We start from the raw sequence: 17,981 nt of genomic DNA on the forward strand, positions 1-17,981 counted from the left end.
AAAAAAAAAAAAAAAAACACAAGGAGTAAAACAAAAGTTTTCCATACGTTACAGCTCCACATGAAATGTGAACTACTGCACACAGACTCCCCCTTTAGGTGCTATGAAGTAAAGAGCGTGTATTTTGGAGGCAGACAGACCCACATATCCTGCTTAATTGCTATATGATCCTGCGAAGGTTATTTAATCTCTTAAGCCTCAATTTCCTCACCTAAAAGATGAACGTAATGATTCTTACTTGAAAGGGCTATTGTGAAGATTAAATGATATTGTTAAGTATTCGCTATACTGCTTGACTAAAAATGGGCATTTAAAAATTGGCTCTTTTCCTTTCCAAACTTAGAAATGGAAGGCTGCCCATAAACAGGTAGGTAACCAACTCACTTCTAGTTCTAACTTCCCAGTCTGGACTGTTACTTCCATTTTTACTTCCTTTCCCCTCTATCTACTGTTAACCTACCAATATCCTAAACCCCAATTTCATTTCTCACCTCTTCTACAGCAAAGAATAATCTGTAGAAGCAAAACTAGAATTAAAGAGGGTGATTTCCATAGCCCATGTTCTACTACTAAACTGCTAAAACTGCCATAAGAATCTTCCCTAGGTTCACTCATACCAGCCCATTTAATCTACAAATACTAACTGAGCACCTACAACGTGCCACACATTGTGTTGGGAGCTGAGGATCAAATCCCAGGCTCTCACAGGGCTGGCAGTTTCTTGAAGTTCTGACCACCAACAAGTAAGAAAACATAATACATCAAAGGTGATATGAACTCTGAAGAAAAATGAAGGGGGCTGGTAACAGCAGGAGTTGGAGGGGAGGATGTGATACTGCATAAGATAGACAGAGAAGGCTCCACACAAAATATGACACTAGAAAAGGGAATCCTGGATCAACTGAGGGAGTGAGCCATGCTGTGATCTAGAATATCATTCCAGGCAGAGGGAACACTTAAGTTAAAGGCAATGAGGTGAGAGTACTATAACATGTCTGAGGAACAGCAAAACAGCCAGTGTGGCTACACAACAAACAGAAGAGAGAGCGGTTAATGAGTTCAGAAAACTAACAGGGAAGCAGGCAGAGGCTTACAGGTCACTGTGAGGACTTCAGATTTTATTCAAGTGAAATGAAAACACTAGAGGGTTTGAGGCAAATGAGTAAAATGTTTTGACTTTCATATGAAAAGTAATACTGGCTGCTGTCAGAGATTGGACTATAGCTCAAGGGTGAAATCAAAGAGACTACTTAAGAAGCTATTGCCATAAATCATGAAAAGAAAATGGCAGCTTGAACAAGGGTGACTGGAGTAGAGGTGTAAAGTGGCCAGATCTGTGTTTACCTCCAAAGGACAGCTTATACGATTTGCAGATAAACTGGATATAGATATAGAATCTGTCAGAAAGGACTCAAAGATGATGCTAGGTTTTTCTGTAAGAATGGTGGTACCATTTACTGGGCTGGAACAGGCTGGTGGGGTACAGAATGGAGGCAAGAATACAGAGTGGTTTTGTGCATGTTCTGTTAAGACACTCATTAGACACCTACTACAGAAATGAGTCTGGGATTCACTGAAAAGGTGGGGCTGAAGGCAAATTTGGAAGTCAACAGGAGATAGATGGCATTATCACAAGACTAATCAGACAGAGAAAACAACAGGGACTGGGACCTGGGGTACTCTACTGTTGGGAGGTTAGGAAAATGGGAAAGATCTAAGTGGGAAACTGAGAAGGAACAGCTACAAGTAGGAAGAGAACCAAGAAAATGGTAACCAGGAGGCCAAGAGAAGAAATAATGGAAGAAGGAAGAAAAGATAAGGATTGCTGATAGGTCAAGTAATCATATTAACAACAGTGACAGCAAACACTTATATGGCATTTACTACATATCAGGCACTGTTCTCTCTCTACAGACAAGGAAAAAAAGAGCTGAAAGATTACGTAGGGTGACCACATAAGCTATTGATAAACTGGGACTGAAAGAGGATGCTAATAATAAATACATCAGGACAACAGGCATAAACCAGGACTTTCCTAGGCAAACAGACATATGGCCACCGTAAGGTTATGCACCTCTCTTAGGTATGGGAGGAATTCTTCCTTGTTTCTTATTCAGTGTTCTAATCATAGCCTATCCTGTGGCTACTGCTTTCCTTCCCAGCCTTGCTATGCAATGGATAGACAGGTTCTGATACTTCCTTTCAAGGAATTAGCCAAGAACCATCCCACAGGGGAAATCAAAACAGTATGTGCATACACATTCCTTCTGATACTTTTTTTCAAAACTCTGTAGCAAAGAATTTTCACTGATTCAAGGAGAAACAAATTTAAAAGCATTTTAGGCCAGAAACAGTGGCTCATGCCTGTAATTCCAACATTTTGTGAAATCAAGGTGAGAGGATCGCTTGAAGCTAGGAGTTCAAGACCAGCCTGGGCAACATAGCAAGACCTACAAAAAATAACTTAAAAATTAACCCGGTGTGATGGGGTACATCTATAGTCCCAGCTATTCTAGAGGCTGGCATTAGAGGACTGCTCGAGCCCAGGGGTTTCAGGCTACAGTGAGCTATGATCAGACCACTGCACTCTAGCTTGGGCAACAGAGCAAGAATCTTTCTCTAAATAATAAAAATAAAACAAAAAATTAAAGTACTTTATTTTATTTTCACAGAGTCTCACACTGTTGCCCAGGTTGGAGTACAGTGGCGCAATCTCAGCTCACTGCAACCAGCGCCTCTTGGGTTCAAGTGATTCTCTTGTCTCAGCCTCCCAAGTAGCTGGGATTAGAGGCATGTGCCAACACACCAGGGTAATTTTTTTGTATTTTCAGTAGAGACAGGGTTTCACCATGCTGGCTACGCTGGTTGTGAACCCCTGCCCTCGGGCGATCTGCCCACCTCGGCCTTCCAAAGTGTTGGAATTACAGGTCTGAGCTACTGCACCCAGCAAAATAAAAGTACTTTAAATGTATTTAGGAAAATATAGGTCAGTTATACTGGAAAACTATTTCAATAATGTATTTTAAAACGTGCTTAACTGGACACAAGCAGATGGAAAAACATTCCATGCTCATGGTTAGGAAGAATCAATATTGTGAAAATGGCCATACTGCCCAAAGTAATTTATAGATTCAATGCTACCCCATCAGGCTACCTAAGACCTTCTTCACAGAACTGGAAAAAACCACCTTAAACTTCATATGGAAGCAAAAGAGAGCCCATATAGCCAGGTCAATTCTAAGCAAAAAAAACAAAGCTGGAGGCATCACACTACCTGACTTCAAACTGTACTACAAAGTTACAGTAATCAAAACAGCATGGTACTGATACCAAAACAAAGATATAGACCAATGGAATAGAATAGAGGCCTCAGAGGCAATGCCACACATCTACAACCATCTGATCTTTGACAAACCTGACAAAAGCAATGCAGAAAGGATTTCCTGTTTAACAAATGGTGTTGGGAAAACTGGCTAGCCATGTGCAGAAAACAGAAACTGGACCCCTTCCTGACACCTTACACTAAAATTAACTCCGGATGGATTAAAGACTTAAACATAAGACCTAACACCATAAAAACCCTAGAAGAAAACCTAGGTAAAACCATTCAAGACATAGGCATAGGCAAGGACTTCATGACTTAAACACCAAAAGCAATGGCAACAAAAGTCAAAATAGACAAATAGGATCTAATTAAACGGCAGAGTTTCTGCACAGCAAAAGAAATAATCGTTAAGAGTGAACCATCAACCAACAGAATGGGAAAAAATTTTTGCAATCTACCCATCTGACAAAGGGCTAATAATCAGAATCTACAAAGAACTAAAACACATTTACAAGAAAAAACAAACAAACCCATTCAAAAGTGGAAGAAGGACAGGTACAGACACTTTTCAAAAGACATGAGGCCAACAAACATATGAAAAAATGCTCACCATCACTGGTCATTAGAGAAATGCAAATCAAAACCACATTGAGATACCATCTCACGCCAGTTAGAATGGAGATCATTAAAAAATCTGGAGACAACGATGCTAGAGAGGACGTGGAGAAATAGGAACGGTTTTACACTGTTGGTGGTAACGTAAACTTGTTCAACCATTGTGGAAGACACTGTGGTGATTCCTCAAGGACCTAGAAATAGAAATTCCATTTGACCCAGCAAACCCATTACTGGGTATATATCCAAAGGATTATAAGTCGTTCTATTATAAAGACACATGCACACATATGTTCACTGCAGCACTGTTTACAACAGCAAAGACTTGGAACCAACCCAAATGCCCATTGATGATAGACTGGACAGGGAAAATGTGGCACATATACACCATGGAATACTATGCAGCCATAAAAAACAATGAGTTTGTGTCCTTTGTAGGGACATGGATGAACCTGGAAACCATCATTCTCAGCAAACTGACATAAAGAACAGAAAATCAAACACCACATGTTCTCACTCATAGGTGGGTGTTGAACAATGAGAACACATGGACACAGGGAGGGGAGCATCACACACTGGGGTCTGTTGTGGGGGACTGAGGGAGGGAGAGCAGGGGGTAGGGAGTTGGGGAGGGATAACATGGGAAGAAATGCCAGATGCAGGTGATGGGGATGGCGGCAGCAAACCACACTGCCATGTAAGTACCTATGCAACAATCCTGCATGTTCTGCACATGTACCCCAGAACCTAAAGTGCAATAAAATATACATATATAAAAAAATAAAAATAAAGTAAAATGTGCTTAACTTCATTAATGGGTAAGAATATAGCCATTAATTAAGGAAATTAACACTGCAAACTACCAAAGACATATAAACATACACAAACAAACAAGGTGTGTCATGGTAGCTTTGTTAGTGTGAAAAACTTTTTTTTTCCTTAAGATATTTTGAGTCTCTCTCTGTCGCCCCAGGCTGGAGTACAGTGGCTCAGTCTTGGCTTACTGCAACCTCCACCTCCTAGGTTCAAGCAGTTCTCCTGCCTCAGCCTCCCAGGTAGCTTACAGGCAACCACCACCGCGCCCAGCTAATTTTTGTATTTTTAGTAGAGATGGGGTTTTGCCATGTTGGCCAGGCTGGTCTCAAATGCCTGACCTCATGTGATCCCCCCACCTTGGCCTCCCATGCTGGGATCACAGGTGTGAGCCATCACACCTGGCCTGAAAAACTCTTAATAGCCTAAATGTCCCTAAGGGGAGAACACAGAACTAGTCAAATGAATTATGACATATCTATCACAGAATAGCAAACATCCATTGAAAAGAATGAGACACATCTTGAAATGCCACATCCATTTCAAAAGCATCTATTATATACTGAGTTTATTCACTTGACAAATACACGTTGTGTACTTACTACCTACAAAAGCTAGGAATGGTTCTGAATCAGAATAAAACCAGCATGGTTCAACCACTTGTTTTGTTTGTTTGGTTTGGTTTTGGTTATTTTTAGAGACAGAATCTTGCCCTGTTGCCCAGGCTGGAGTGCAGTGACCCTATCATGGCTTACTGCTGGCTCGAACTCCTAGGCTCAAATGGTCCTCTCACCTCAGCCTCCTGAGTAGGTGGGACTATAGGTACATGACATGAAGCCTGGCTAATTTTTTCATTTTTTGTACAGATGGGGGTCTCACTATGTTCCCCAGGCTGGTCATCATCTCCTGGCCTCAAGTGATCCCTAACCACCTAGGACTCCCCAAGTATTGGGATTATAGGTGTGAGCCACTGCACCCAGCCAGTTCCGGCACTTGTGGAGCTATGTTTTAGTGGAGACATATGCATCTATAGCACAGTTAAATTCAAGAAACAATATTACACCTGTATCACTGTTGTTTTACTTTCCTAATAATACAAAGAACTAAATTCCTCATTGTGTTCATCTCAAAATGGGAAAGAAGCAGTAACGAATGCTCTTACCAGTTTCCCTCCAATCCACATGTCTGGAGGCTGGGCCAGCACTCCTCTGAAAGTGGCTGTCTGTTCATACCCAGGATGACCCTTCTTACTTTTGATCACTTAACCTCCTTCTATCAGCAATTCTCAGTTTTTATAAAATCTCTTCTTATGGCACACAAATTTAAATCAGACTAGATTGCTAATTTTAAACTTTTAAGTGGAGACAAACATGATTCATATTAAAAGGAACCATGCATATAAACATTCAACTTATAAAAATACCTAAGTATGTAGGTTTAAAAAGTCAAGAGCTAAACAGCACATCTTCACAGAATTTAAGACCCTGCTCACACCATTTAGAGACACGAATTATACCTTGTCTATATGCGTTCAGCCTAATTTTATAGTAAAAGAATCCCACATCAATTGTAAACCACATGAAAAGAAAGTAAACACGTTAACTAAACTCTGAATCACGTTTATATGAATATAATATAGGTCAAATTCTATAGCTATTATTCCATTTAGTAAAAGTGCTTTCATAGTGCTTATTTGCAAATGTAGGAAGAGGTTTACTCACTGTAGCAGCTTGAATAGTGGCACCTAAAAATATATATATATATCCAACTCCTAATACCTGGTACCTATGAATATGACTTTCTTTGGAAATAGGGTCTTTGCAGTTATTATTAAGGTAAGATGCTCTTGGACCTAAATCCAATCACTGCTGTCCTTGTAAAAGAAAGGAGGGTGAGATGAAAAACACAGAAAATAACCCAGAGAGGAAGGCCACATGAAGGCAGAGGCAGGGATACGTCCACAAGCAAGCCAAGGAGCATAAAGGGCTGCCAACAAGCACCAGAAGCCAGGACAGAGGCATGGAAATGATTCTTCCTCAGATTCCAGAATGAACCAGCACAACAATAACTTGATTTTGAAGTTATGACCTATGAAAAGTTAAATTTTCTTTGTTTATACCACCAAGTTTAAGGTGATTTGTTACAGCAGACATAGAAAATTGATATATACTCATCTATAAAATTTGACCCCATTATTTTTATATGTCTATAAACCAAAGAGGAACAAATGATAGAAATAATTTTTTCTACTCACAAGCTATTGGAACTCAAATATAAAGCTGCCTTAACAGTGCTAGCATTACAATTTATGATTCTGATGACCACACTGTAATTTACTAGATACACCCATGAAGTAATTGTTTTCATTCTCTAAACTAGAGAAATGTCAGTTAGTCAACAAAAATACAAAAGGTAGAAGATAGTAAATGGAATTAAATAACACTAAAGTTCGAGTAGTTGTAGGAAAATAACCAAAATAATGATTTGTTTAAAATGTAGTAAGTCTCAAAAGTAATTACTAAAGAAGAAAGAATTTAACAATTATCTATAATTTAGTATTTGTTATAAAACAACGTCTTCATTGTAGAAAATCTGGAAAATCATTAGAAAAAATTACAAAACTCACCTTTAGAACCAAAGCCCATCTTTGCAATCTCTCAACTTAAAATGTGAAACTAGACATGTATTTCCTAGCCTGTGAGCTAAACAACCTGATCTTAAATTGTTCAAATAAGGCCCATCACTAAATGCCTTTGTTTACAATTAGGTTTATATGCTACTTACACAACTATGAAATTGAGAGTCTATGATGGAAATTCTGATCTAATTTTAACATAAGCCTTATAATTGAAACACACAAATGGGAACTACAAGGAGGGTTTTATTGTCATGGGGGTTTCCAGCAAGGTGCTTTCCCTTGATCATTTTGGGTCCTAAGCTGTTCTGGTCTCTAATCATAATTTACATATCAACCAAATCCTCAATTTTAGAAATAATATGTGCAGAAAAGCAATATTAACAAATTTTATTCAAGAGCTCTTGACTAATGGTCTTCCAGATTTCCATTACATTTTTTCAAAAAATAACCATCAATTAGATGCCATAAAATAAAGAAGAACAGTTGCCATGCAATAACAAATGTTGAAATACTGAGAATGAAAAATAGCTTGAAAACTCTTGGCAAACCAAATCTTTGAATGCAGGTACATTTTTTGTTATTATTTTTGTTTTTTTGAGATGGAGTCTCACTGTGTTGCCCAGGCTGGAGTGCAGTGGTGCAATCTCGGCTGACTGAAACCTCTACCTCCAGGTTCAAGTGATTTTCCTGCCTCAGCCTCCGAGTAGCTGGGACTATAGATATGCGCCACCACGCCTGGCTAATTTTTTTATTTTTAGTAGAGACCAGGTTTCACAATGTTGGCCAGGCTGGTCTCAGACTCTTGGCCTCAAGTGATCCACCTACCTTGGCTTCCCAAAGTGCTGAGATTACAGGCATGAGCCACCACGCCCAGTTGAATGCAGGCACATGTTTTAATATTTCATTTAAATAGCCATGTTTTTTTGTTATAAAAGGCAAGTCTCACTAACTCCAGGTAAATTTTTAAACTAAACCCTCTACTATTTAAATGTTTATTCAAAATTAGACAGCATCCTCATTCCCTCAGTGTGGGCTGCACACAATGACTTCCTTCCAAAGAATACAATATGGAAAAGGGTTGGGGCAGGGAGTAACTTTGCAGTAGAGAAACCAGACAAACATTACCTCTGCCATATGATCAGGGTCAACACCAACAGTTACAAATCACACTGACAGCATGTACTCTTGACATGATGTGATGAAAACAGTACTTCACCTCTGTGGTCTTCATCCCAAAAACTCATAACCCTACACCCATCATGAGAAGAACATCAGACACATTCCAATAGAGGGGCACTCTACAAAATACTTAATGAGTACTCTTCAAAATAGCTGGGTCATCAAAAACAAGGAAAGTCAGCAAAGAGGAGCCTAAGAAAGCATGACAACTAAATGTTAATGTGTTATATTGATGGGATCCTGGATCAGAAAAAGGACATCAGGTAAAAACTATGGAAACCTGAATAAAGTATAGACTTTGGCTAATATTAATGTATCCACATTGGTTCATTAATTCTAACAAAGGTACCGTACATGTTAACAATAGAGGAACTGGGAGACAGATACATGGAAACTTCCTGTACTTTCTTCTCAGGTTTTCTGTAAATCTAAAGTTCTTAAAGTCTACTTAAAAAAAAAAAAAACCAACTGAGGTTGTTCTAGATAAGACTTTTCTAATCACCCACATGTAAAAGCTTAAATTAATGAAAACAACTAGACTGACTAAACAGTTTCTAGCACTAAAATTAAATCCACATTTTAGGGTACTGAGAGGCAAGATAAAGGGAGACCAGAACAACTCCACCTTTTTAACCAAACATTTACTGTGGTAAGAATGTAAAAGTTCAGTCTCAAAACCACATAGCTATTAAAAAATAAGATTAATTTTAAACTAATAAAAATGACAAAAAAAAAAAGTATAGCTCAGAAGAGAATTCTTTTAAAGCAGAAAGCCCAGATCAGAAACCCAGACAGGAAGTATGGTCCTTCTTCCACCATCTTGGACTACAATTTTATATGTCTGAACACACTTGACTGTGTTTCCTCATTTACATAATGGAAACTGACAACAGCACAGTGCAATACCCAAAAGATGCTAGCCTGTCATAAATAAAAATATAAAATTCTTAGTCTTATACTTCACTTGTCATCTGCTAAAACCAATGCTTTCTTGGTGAGCTATGCATCAGTCCGAAGACAATCAACCAAAAGAGAAAGAGAGAAGGGGTACTACAAAAGAGGGAAAAGTAGGAATAGCAGCATTTAACTATTTATATTAGCATTTTCCAGGCCCTCCTTTTTACATTTTTTTACATCTCTCCCTGAAAAAGTATCCTCATGAGTCCAGGTACAGCAATCCATACCTATAATCCCAGCACTTCGGAAGGCTAAGGCAGGAAGGTTGCTTGAGCTCAGGAATTCAAGACTGGCCTAGGTAACACAGCAAGATCCTGTCATTCATTCATTCATTCATTCATTCATTCATAAAGCCAGGCATAATGGTACATCTCTGCAGTCCTCCTAGCTACTTGGGAGGTTGTGGCAGGAGGATTGCTTGAGTCCAGGAGGTCAAGGCTGTAGTGAGCTATGATCACACCACTGCACTTAGCCTGGGTGACAAAGTAACACCATTTCAAAACAAACAATCCAAAAAGTGTCCTGATGAAACTCTCATTTCAACTAACACTTACTAAGATATCCTGAAAATAGTTACACCGTAATTCACCAAACTTAGGGTTCTAATGCAAATCAGGCATTGGAAATAACAAAAGTAAATGACTATCAGATCCTGCCTTCAAGGGGTCTACACAGAGTCAAGTAGTAGGCAAGAGGCAAGACAAGAAAACGAGTACCATTGTTGACGGGAGGATGCCATCAATTAGAAGATGCACCCTAATTACAGAGGTGTTAAAATAAGAGTTTTTTTTAATGTGTGCCTTACAATGGAGGAAATACTATAGTTTGTGTGGTAAGTGCTAGAATAAATTTAGAAAAAGATCCTATGGAATGTGAATGTACTGCCATTTAACACTTCTACTCTAAGAGGTGTTAGGGGGAATTCCACAGATTCTCAATCATCCAAGTTAGGGAAAAAGAGAATTCAAAATGTATACACCTTACCAAGAACAGACTTATTTGCAAAATGCAAGACAGACTTTAAAGATGCAGAACATCAGTATTAATAAGATCTTAGGCCAGGCATGGTGGCTCATGCCTGTAATGCCAGCACTTTGGGAGGCCGAAGCAGGTGGATCACCTGAGGTCAGGAGTTCGAGACCAGCCTGGACAACACGGTGAAACTTTGTCTTTACTAAAAATACAAAAAGTAGCCGAGTGTGGTGTCAGGCGCCTGTAATCCCAGCTACTCGGGAGGCTGAGGCAGAAGAATCGCTTGAAGCCAGGAGGCAGAGGTTGCAGTGAACAGAGATCGTGCTATTGCACTCCAGCGTGGGCAACAAGAGCAAAACTCCGTTTCAAAATAAAATAAAATTAAAACCTTAAAATACAAGATGAATTCATCCTGACATTTCACTAAATTATTTGGGAAACAAAATTCAAAATTATTTTAAGAAATGTAGCCTCAGCTGGGCACAGTGGCTCACGCCGGTAATCCCAGCACTTTGGGAGGCTGAGGCGGGTAGGTCACAAGATCAGGAGATGGGGACCATCCCCGCTAACATGGTGAAACCCCGTCTCTACTAAAAATACAAAAAATTAACCAGGTATGGTGGTACACGCCTGCAGTCCCAGCTACTCAGGAAGCTGAGGCACAAGAATCGTTTGAATCCGGGAGGCAGAGACTACAGTGAGCCAAGGTCACGCCACTACTCTCCAGACTGGGCAACAGAGCAAGACTCCATCTCAAGGAAAAAAACAGGAAAAAAAAAAATAAAGAAATGTAGACTCTACCAACAAGAGACAATCAGTTAACTTACTAGTTTTTCCTCTTGATCTTTCCCTACAAAACAAATCACTGCAAGCTCGAAATATACAAAGGGGAGCTGAGCACAGTGGCTCACACCTGTAATCTTGGGAAGTCAGGACGCCAAGGCAGGAGGATCGCTTGAGCCCAGGAGTGCAAGGCTGCAGTGAGCTATGATTGTACCACTGCGCTCCGGCCTGGGTAACAGAGTGAGACCCTGTCTCTGAATGAATGAATGAATGAATGAATGAATGAATGAATGAATGAAGAGGATAACTGTAAAATAAACCACATTTCTAAAACAGAATCATGTTATTTTAAAGGGAAGCAGGAAGAAAAAAGAAATCATTTTTATTATATTTCCCCTCACTGCTAAGACTAAAGCTGTGCTTTACACAGGAAAAGAAAATCCTGTCTTCGCAAACTCCTGCAGGCTTTGCTATGTGTAAATCCTAGAGAAATATCTGTGAAATGAGTAACTATCCTAATAAATCCTATATGGATGTTTACATCTTTTAATACTTGAGTGTAGCCAGGCATGGTGGCTCACATGTAGAATCCCAGTACTTTGGGAGTCCAAGGTGGGCAGATCACCTAAAGTCAGGAGTTTGAGACCGGCCTGGCCAACATGGAGAAGCTCCATCTCTACCTACTAAAAGAACAAAAATCAGCTGGGCGTGGTGGCATGCACCAGTAGTTGTAGCTACTCAGGAGGCTGAGGCAGGAGAATCACTTGAACCCAGCAGGCTGAGGTTGCTGTGAGCTGAGATTGTGCCACTGCACTCCAGCCTAGGCGACAGAATGAGACTGTTTAAAAAAAAAAAAAAAAAGTACTTGAGTGCCCAGGGATGAGATGGCACCTATTCATTAAAGTATCCTGATAAGAAAAGCAAAACCCTTCTCTCACAGCAAAGCTCCTGAGCCCAGCAAGGTGTGCCTCTACCTATGTCTCCCAGTGCTGTGGTCACTCCAGCTCAGCAGGGCAGTGGAACAGCTGAGACAAGAAATGTTTCCTGAGGAAGGCAGAGTGTTTAGGAAAGATAACCCATACATAGAGATTTTGTAGATTCTTTCAGTCCCCACTTTGGACTATTCAAAAGTAAATATAAATCAGACTTTCAGAAAAATTAAGTATTAAACGTCAACTTCCTTCGGGGAAATGTATCTGTAGACTTTGAGTTACACTTACTGTACTGACTTGGCAACAATACAGCTATAGTTCACTATGTGTCAGGCACTAAGTGCTTTACCATATTAATTCACTGAAACCTCACAGTACATGAACGTAAGTGGTCTTATTGTCTCTATCATACAGGTGAGGAAAAAGTACAGGTGAGGAGACTTACAGTAACTTGCCCAAAGTCACATGGCCCGTAGTATGGAGCAGATATTGATTCACAGCAGTTCTGGCTCAATTCTATGCCCCAAACCACATCATTACACTGAGAGCTACCTTCAGTTAACAAAAATAAATGTACTGATCCTGCTTTCTCTAGATTCATAAAATAAAATGTCCAGATTTTCTCAAATCCATCTCCCCACACACCTCCATCAATCCTGACATTTGGCAATAATGCCAAGCAGGAAAAGCAGCTTTTTCCAAGGTATGTTGAGTATGACCTGTACTGCAATAAAAATTATATCAACTATTCAGGTTCCCTCTGTCTTCTGAGAGCACAGATAACTGCAAGTTTACCATACGTGATGGAGGATTTGTACTACTTTCCCTTTAAAATATTTTCAAAACATCTTACTCAACTGATAAAAGGTGATACACCTACCTAAAAGACTTGGTGAAGAGAAGCAAGAATCAGTTTTATTTTTCAGAGTGCAGAAAAGTTGTGTGATCAAAACAACAAAAACAAGATTATAATTGCAGTTTACTGATGAACTTGAAAAATATAGACAATTAAAAAACAACTAAACAATTCAACTGTAGCTATGTTACATGTTTACAATGAACTAATCATTGTAAAAATATTTAAAGAACAGGAATGATAGCAGAAGAAAAATTTCATCATGAGAGAGCATAAAGATGAGTTAAAGGTCTTCTTCCTGCAAAATTCAATTTGTTTATTTAGTTGTAGCACTGCCCACCCACTGTACCCCACAAAAAAAGCCACATTCATTTGAGGTCACTTTACCTCCTGCCATTTCCTTTGCAGTGAGTCTGCAAAGTTCTAATGCACCGTGCTGATTTTATTCATTGAACAGAAAGCAATTCAGTGAAACATACAAGCAACCAAACCTTTGGCAACTTGTGAAACCACAAGAGAGCATGATCTTTTTTCCCAGGTTCTAACATCTTTTTAAAGCTGTTTTTCAAACAGCAGTATACCTAGAATGACTGAATGCTTGTCTAGAGTCACATGCTCAGGACCAAAAGGCAGATCAATTGACTCTCAGATTGGAAATTAATCAAGACAAAAATTTTTAATGGACGTCTTAAACAGCTCTCATTTACTTATTCTTTCATTTAGCTAATTTCAATATATAAACAAAATAAAAGCAGACAGTTTTTCCTATAGAAACTCATTAATACAGCCTTCAGAGTTAAATTTCAACTTCAAATTAGCCCAGAGATTCCCCTTAAATCAATTCTTTGTTGCTTTTAGAAAAGGTTACACAAAAACATTAGCTAAAACTGGTTAAAATAAAAGCACAGGGAGGGAACTTTTCTAAAAGATATTAAACATACTGTCAATTTATCTTAAATAAGATGGACTGGTAAAAATAAAAATATAAAAGAATTTAAGTCAAAATTCATTTCTTAAGAACCTGACAATCATAAAGTAGTATCCAGTAAAACATGGGAAAACTATGATTTTTTTTTTTTTTTTGAGACAGAGCCTCACTCTGTCTCTAGGCTGGAGTGCAGTGGTGCAATCTCAGCTCACTGCAACCTCTGCCTCCCAGGTTCAAGTGATCCTCTTGTCTTAGCATCCTGAGTAGCTGGGACTTGAACACGAAAGGCGGAGGTTGCGATGAGCCAAGATCAGCCACTGTACTCCAGCCTAGGCAACAGAGCAAGACTCCATCTCAAAAAAAGAAAAAAGATTGCAAAGAAGTAAACACACATCAGTATTTTTAAACCTTATGTCCATGCCATTCCTCCTTCGACTAACATGACTAATCAACAGCAAATTTTAGATGTTCTCAATAAATTTCCCTTGGTGAAATGGTAGCGGGACAGGGAAGGGAACTCTACAAGGATGGCACTAAAGTCCCTCATTCTTTATACTCACATTTAAAAGAATGATCAAAAATCGTCACAATTTCTGAAGTCCTTGCATGGGAGTTGGTGGCGGGGGGTGCTACATTTGTTATTATTTTGCCATGTCTTGTGTTTTGTGTTTGATCATCCAGGAGCAAGTGGGACTCGGAAGAGTAGGGGAGCTGTCTAGCTTTTAAGACCACTTTAGCCTACCTATGACCACTTCTAGCCAGGTTAGATGGCTCCTTCTTAATAAAGGAAATCAGATTTAGCTTCCTTTCCACCATCCTTGGCTTATTGCTGGCTGAAAATTTAGTCTCTAATTGAAAGTCTGACCCATTTCTGAAATTCTGCCTTTCCTATGTTTTTGTCACTAAATGCTCCCCTGCTTCCATTTGAGTTCACCCTTGTTTGAGTGAGGTGAAGACAACATTTGAAAATGTGTTCTGGTTACTTTGAACCCAACAATACATTTAACAGGTATATTTAATCCAGATCTAGTTATCAGTGGCTTCTGGTATCATTCCTTGTACTGTAATCATATGATAATGATTAGTTCATTATAATTAACTACAATTGAACTTTAATAGTTTTAGAATCCTATCTACCTAGCTATAATAAATCTATTGATTATATACTATTTAACAGTTATTATGCTAGACACTGTATAAAAAAGAAAACAGTACCAATAAAAGTGCTTGCCCCAAAAGAGGTCACAGTCTAACTCTCAAAACAAATATACCCACCCAAATAGGTGGTAACTGCCATCAGGAAATAACAAATGTGCTCAGCACAGTGGCTCATGCCTGTAATTCTAGCACTCTGGGAGGTGGAGGCAGATGGGTCACTTGAGCTCAGGAATTTGAGACCAGCCTGGGCAACATGGTGAAACCCTATCTCTACAAAAATAAAAATAAAAATAAATTAAAAAAAAAAAAAAAGCGCCCAGCATGGTGGTGGGCAGCTGTAGCCCATCTACTTGGGAGTCTAAGGCAGGAGGATCACTTGAGCCCAGGAGGCTGAGACTACAGTGAGCTAAGATCACACCACTGCACTACAGCCTAGGTGACAAATTGAGGAGCCTCTGTCTCAAAACAAAAAACAAACAAACAACAAAAAAAAAACCCACACCCCCCCAAAAAAACACAAATATCAAATGCTCTTCCTTGACTTTTAATTTCGCTCTTTCTATATTTCCCACAAATAACACTTTTTCCAATTTTTTTTACCTAAGCAAAGCTTAAGCACTCATTAAGCAATTCCTTTGTAATACATACATTACTGGCTAAACACAGCAATCCAGATCTATATCTATGTGTTAAAGTAGCCACAATCAAATTTATCTCAAACTTCTTATTAGGGAAGTACATAGCATCCATTGTTAAAAATTTTATCAACCATCTCCATCAAGATTCTCGATTAAATGTTAAAAATAAATAAATGAAATCACAAACAAGTGAGCAAGAGGCTACAAAAAATGACAGTCAATCCAATCAAGACAAATGTGAATTTAAAAAATAAAAAGTTAAAGAATGACCACTAATATCTTAAGAGGAAACATATAGAACTTAACTGTAATAAAAATCTAATGATAAAAATTCAATGGATAGACTAAAAAGCGTATCTCTTCAAACACTGCTAACAAGAACTAAAGGACAGACTAGAGTGAACATAACTACAGCTAAGGGAGTCATTTAAAAGAGAATACTATGAACAACTTTATGCAATAAATATGAAACACAGACAAAATGGACATCTGCCCAGAAAAATACAAACTCAAAATTTATTCAAGAATAATTAGAAGGCTGGATGTAGTGGTTCACACCTGTAATGCCAGCACTTTGGGAGGCTGAGATGAGGGGATCACTTAAGCCCAGGAGTTTGAAATCAACCTGGGCAACATAATGAGACCTGTCTCCACAAAAACCAAAAACAAAACAAAAAAATAATGATAAATACCACTACGCCGTAGTGGTATGCACCTGTAGTCCCAACTACTGAGAAGGCTGAGGTAGGAGGATTGCTTGAGCCTGGGAGGTGGATGTTGCAGTGAAGTGAGATCACACCACTGCACTCCAGCCTGGGTGACACAGCAAGACCCTGCCTCCAAAAAAAAATAAAAGAAAGAAAGAAAAAAGGGATAATTAGAAAGCCTGAACAGCCCTATGACTAATAAAGTAATAAAGGAAGAAAAAACAAACTTTCTCCCCTTCCCCCCACCGACACACATGCAAACTTGTTCCAGAAAGTTGTAAAAGCAAGTTCTACCAAATTTTCAGGAAACAAGTAAATCCAGTATCACACAAATTCTTCCAGAGAACAGAAAAGGAAGAAATACTTCCCCAACTCATTTTATGAAGCTAGGATAATCTGGATATCAAAACCAGACAAGAACATTAATAAAAAATGAAAATTACGGCCAATTTCACTAATAAACATACATGAAAACAAAGTCCACATGTAAAATATTAACAAAAAGAATCCAAAATCCAACAGTATGTAAACAAGAATATACATTATGACCAATATATCCCAGGAATCCAGAAACAGAAAAGACTTTTTTACAATTACAAATATAATTCACCATATGAACAGACTAAAGAAAAACATTATGAGATACAGAAAAGGCCTAAGAAAATGTCACATTTGTCTTTAAAAGAAAAACCTATTGTGAACAACACTTTTTACACTGAAACTCATTAAAACCACTATTACTACATTTATTAAATGTTACACTGGAGGTCCTAGTTAATTCAATAAGAAAATTAAGTGGTATACAAATTCTTTTTTTTTTTTTTTTTTGAGACGGAGTTTCACTCTTGTTACCCAGGCTGGAGTGCAATGGCGCGATCTCGGCTCACCGCAACCTCCGCCTCCCGGGTTCAGGCAATTCTCCTGCCCCAGCCTCCTGAGTTGCTGGGATTACAGGCACACGCCACCATGCCCAGCTAATTTTTTGTATTTTTAGTAGAGACGGGGTTTCACCACGTTGACCAGGATGGTCTCCATCTCTTGACCTCGTGATCCACCCACCTCGGCCTCCCACAGTGCTGGGATTACAGGCTTGAGCCACCGCGCCCGGCCTCTACAAATTCTTAAAGAATATATTTGATATGATTATCTATATAGGAAACAATACAATATATAGAATAATGATTGGAATTAGAATTCAACAAGGTGTTTGGATATAAAAGTCTACACAGTCCCCTCAACCTGCCCAAAAAATAAACAAAAAAATCAATACTACTATATAAAGCTATCAGAAACCTTAAGTCAAATAAAGGATACCATTTACAATAGCAACAGCAAATATATGGTACCCATGGCTAACTCTAGTAAAAATATATTCTAGACCTTTAGAGAAAGAAATAATTGTGGCCGGGCGCGGTGGCTCAAGCCTGTACTCTCAGCACTTTGGGAGGCCGAGGCGGGTGGATCACGAGGTCAAGAGATC

At 38.8% G+C, this 17,981-nt stretch overlaps 1 protein-coding gene across 4 annotated transcripts in view; it reads right to left on the minus strand.

Annotated features, from left to right (window-relative positions):
* RRAS2 (RAS related 2) overlaps positions 1 to 17,981 on the minus strand; it is a 91,151-nt gene that overhangs the window by 33,094 nt on the left and 40,076 nt on the right. The window contains exon 1 of one of the 4 annotated variants that reach the window (XM_032240841.1): positions 7,380 to 7,862. The exons of 2 other annotated variants lie outside the window; for them this stretch is intronic. The gene's annotated coding sequence lies outside the window, so the exon portion shown is untranslated. Of the gene's footprint in view, positions 1 to 7,379; positions 7,863 to 17,981 lie in introns of those variants that run through there. One more of the 4 variants, XM_032240842.1, reaches the window with a different exon arrangement.

This window comes from Sapajus apella, unplaced genomic scaffold (genome assembly GCF_009761245.1).
Source record: "Sapajus apella isolate SASKATOON/1434 unplaced genomic scaffold, GSC_monkey_1.0 scaffold47, whole genome shotgun sequence".
NCBI classification, from domain to species: domain Eukaryota; kingdom Metazoa; phylum Chordata; class Mammalia; order Primates; family Cebidae; genus Sapajus; species Sapajus apella.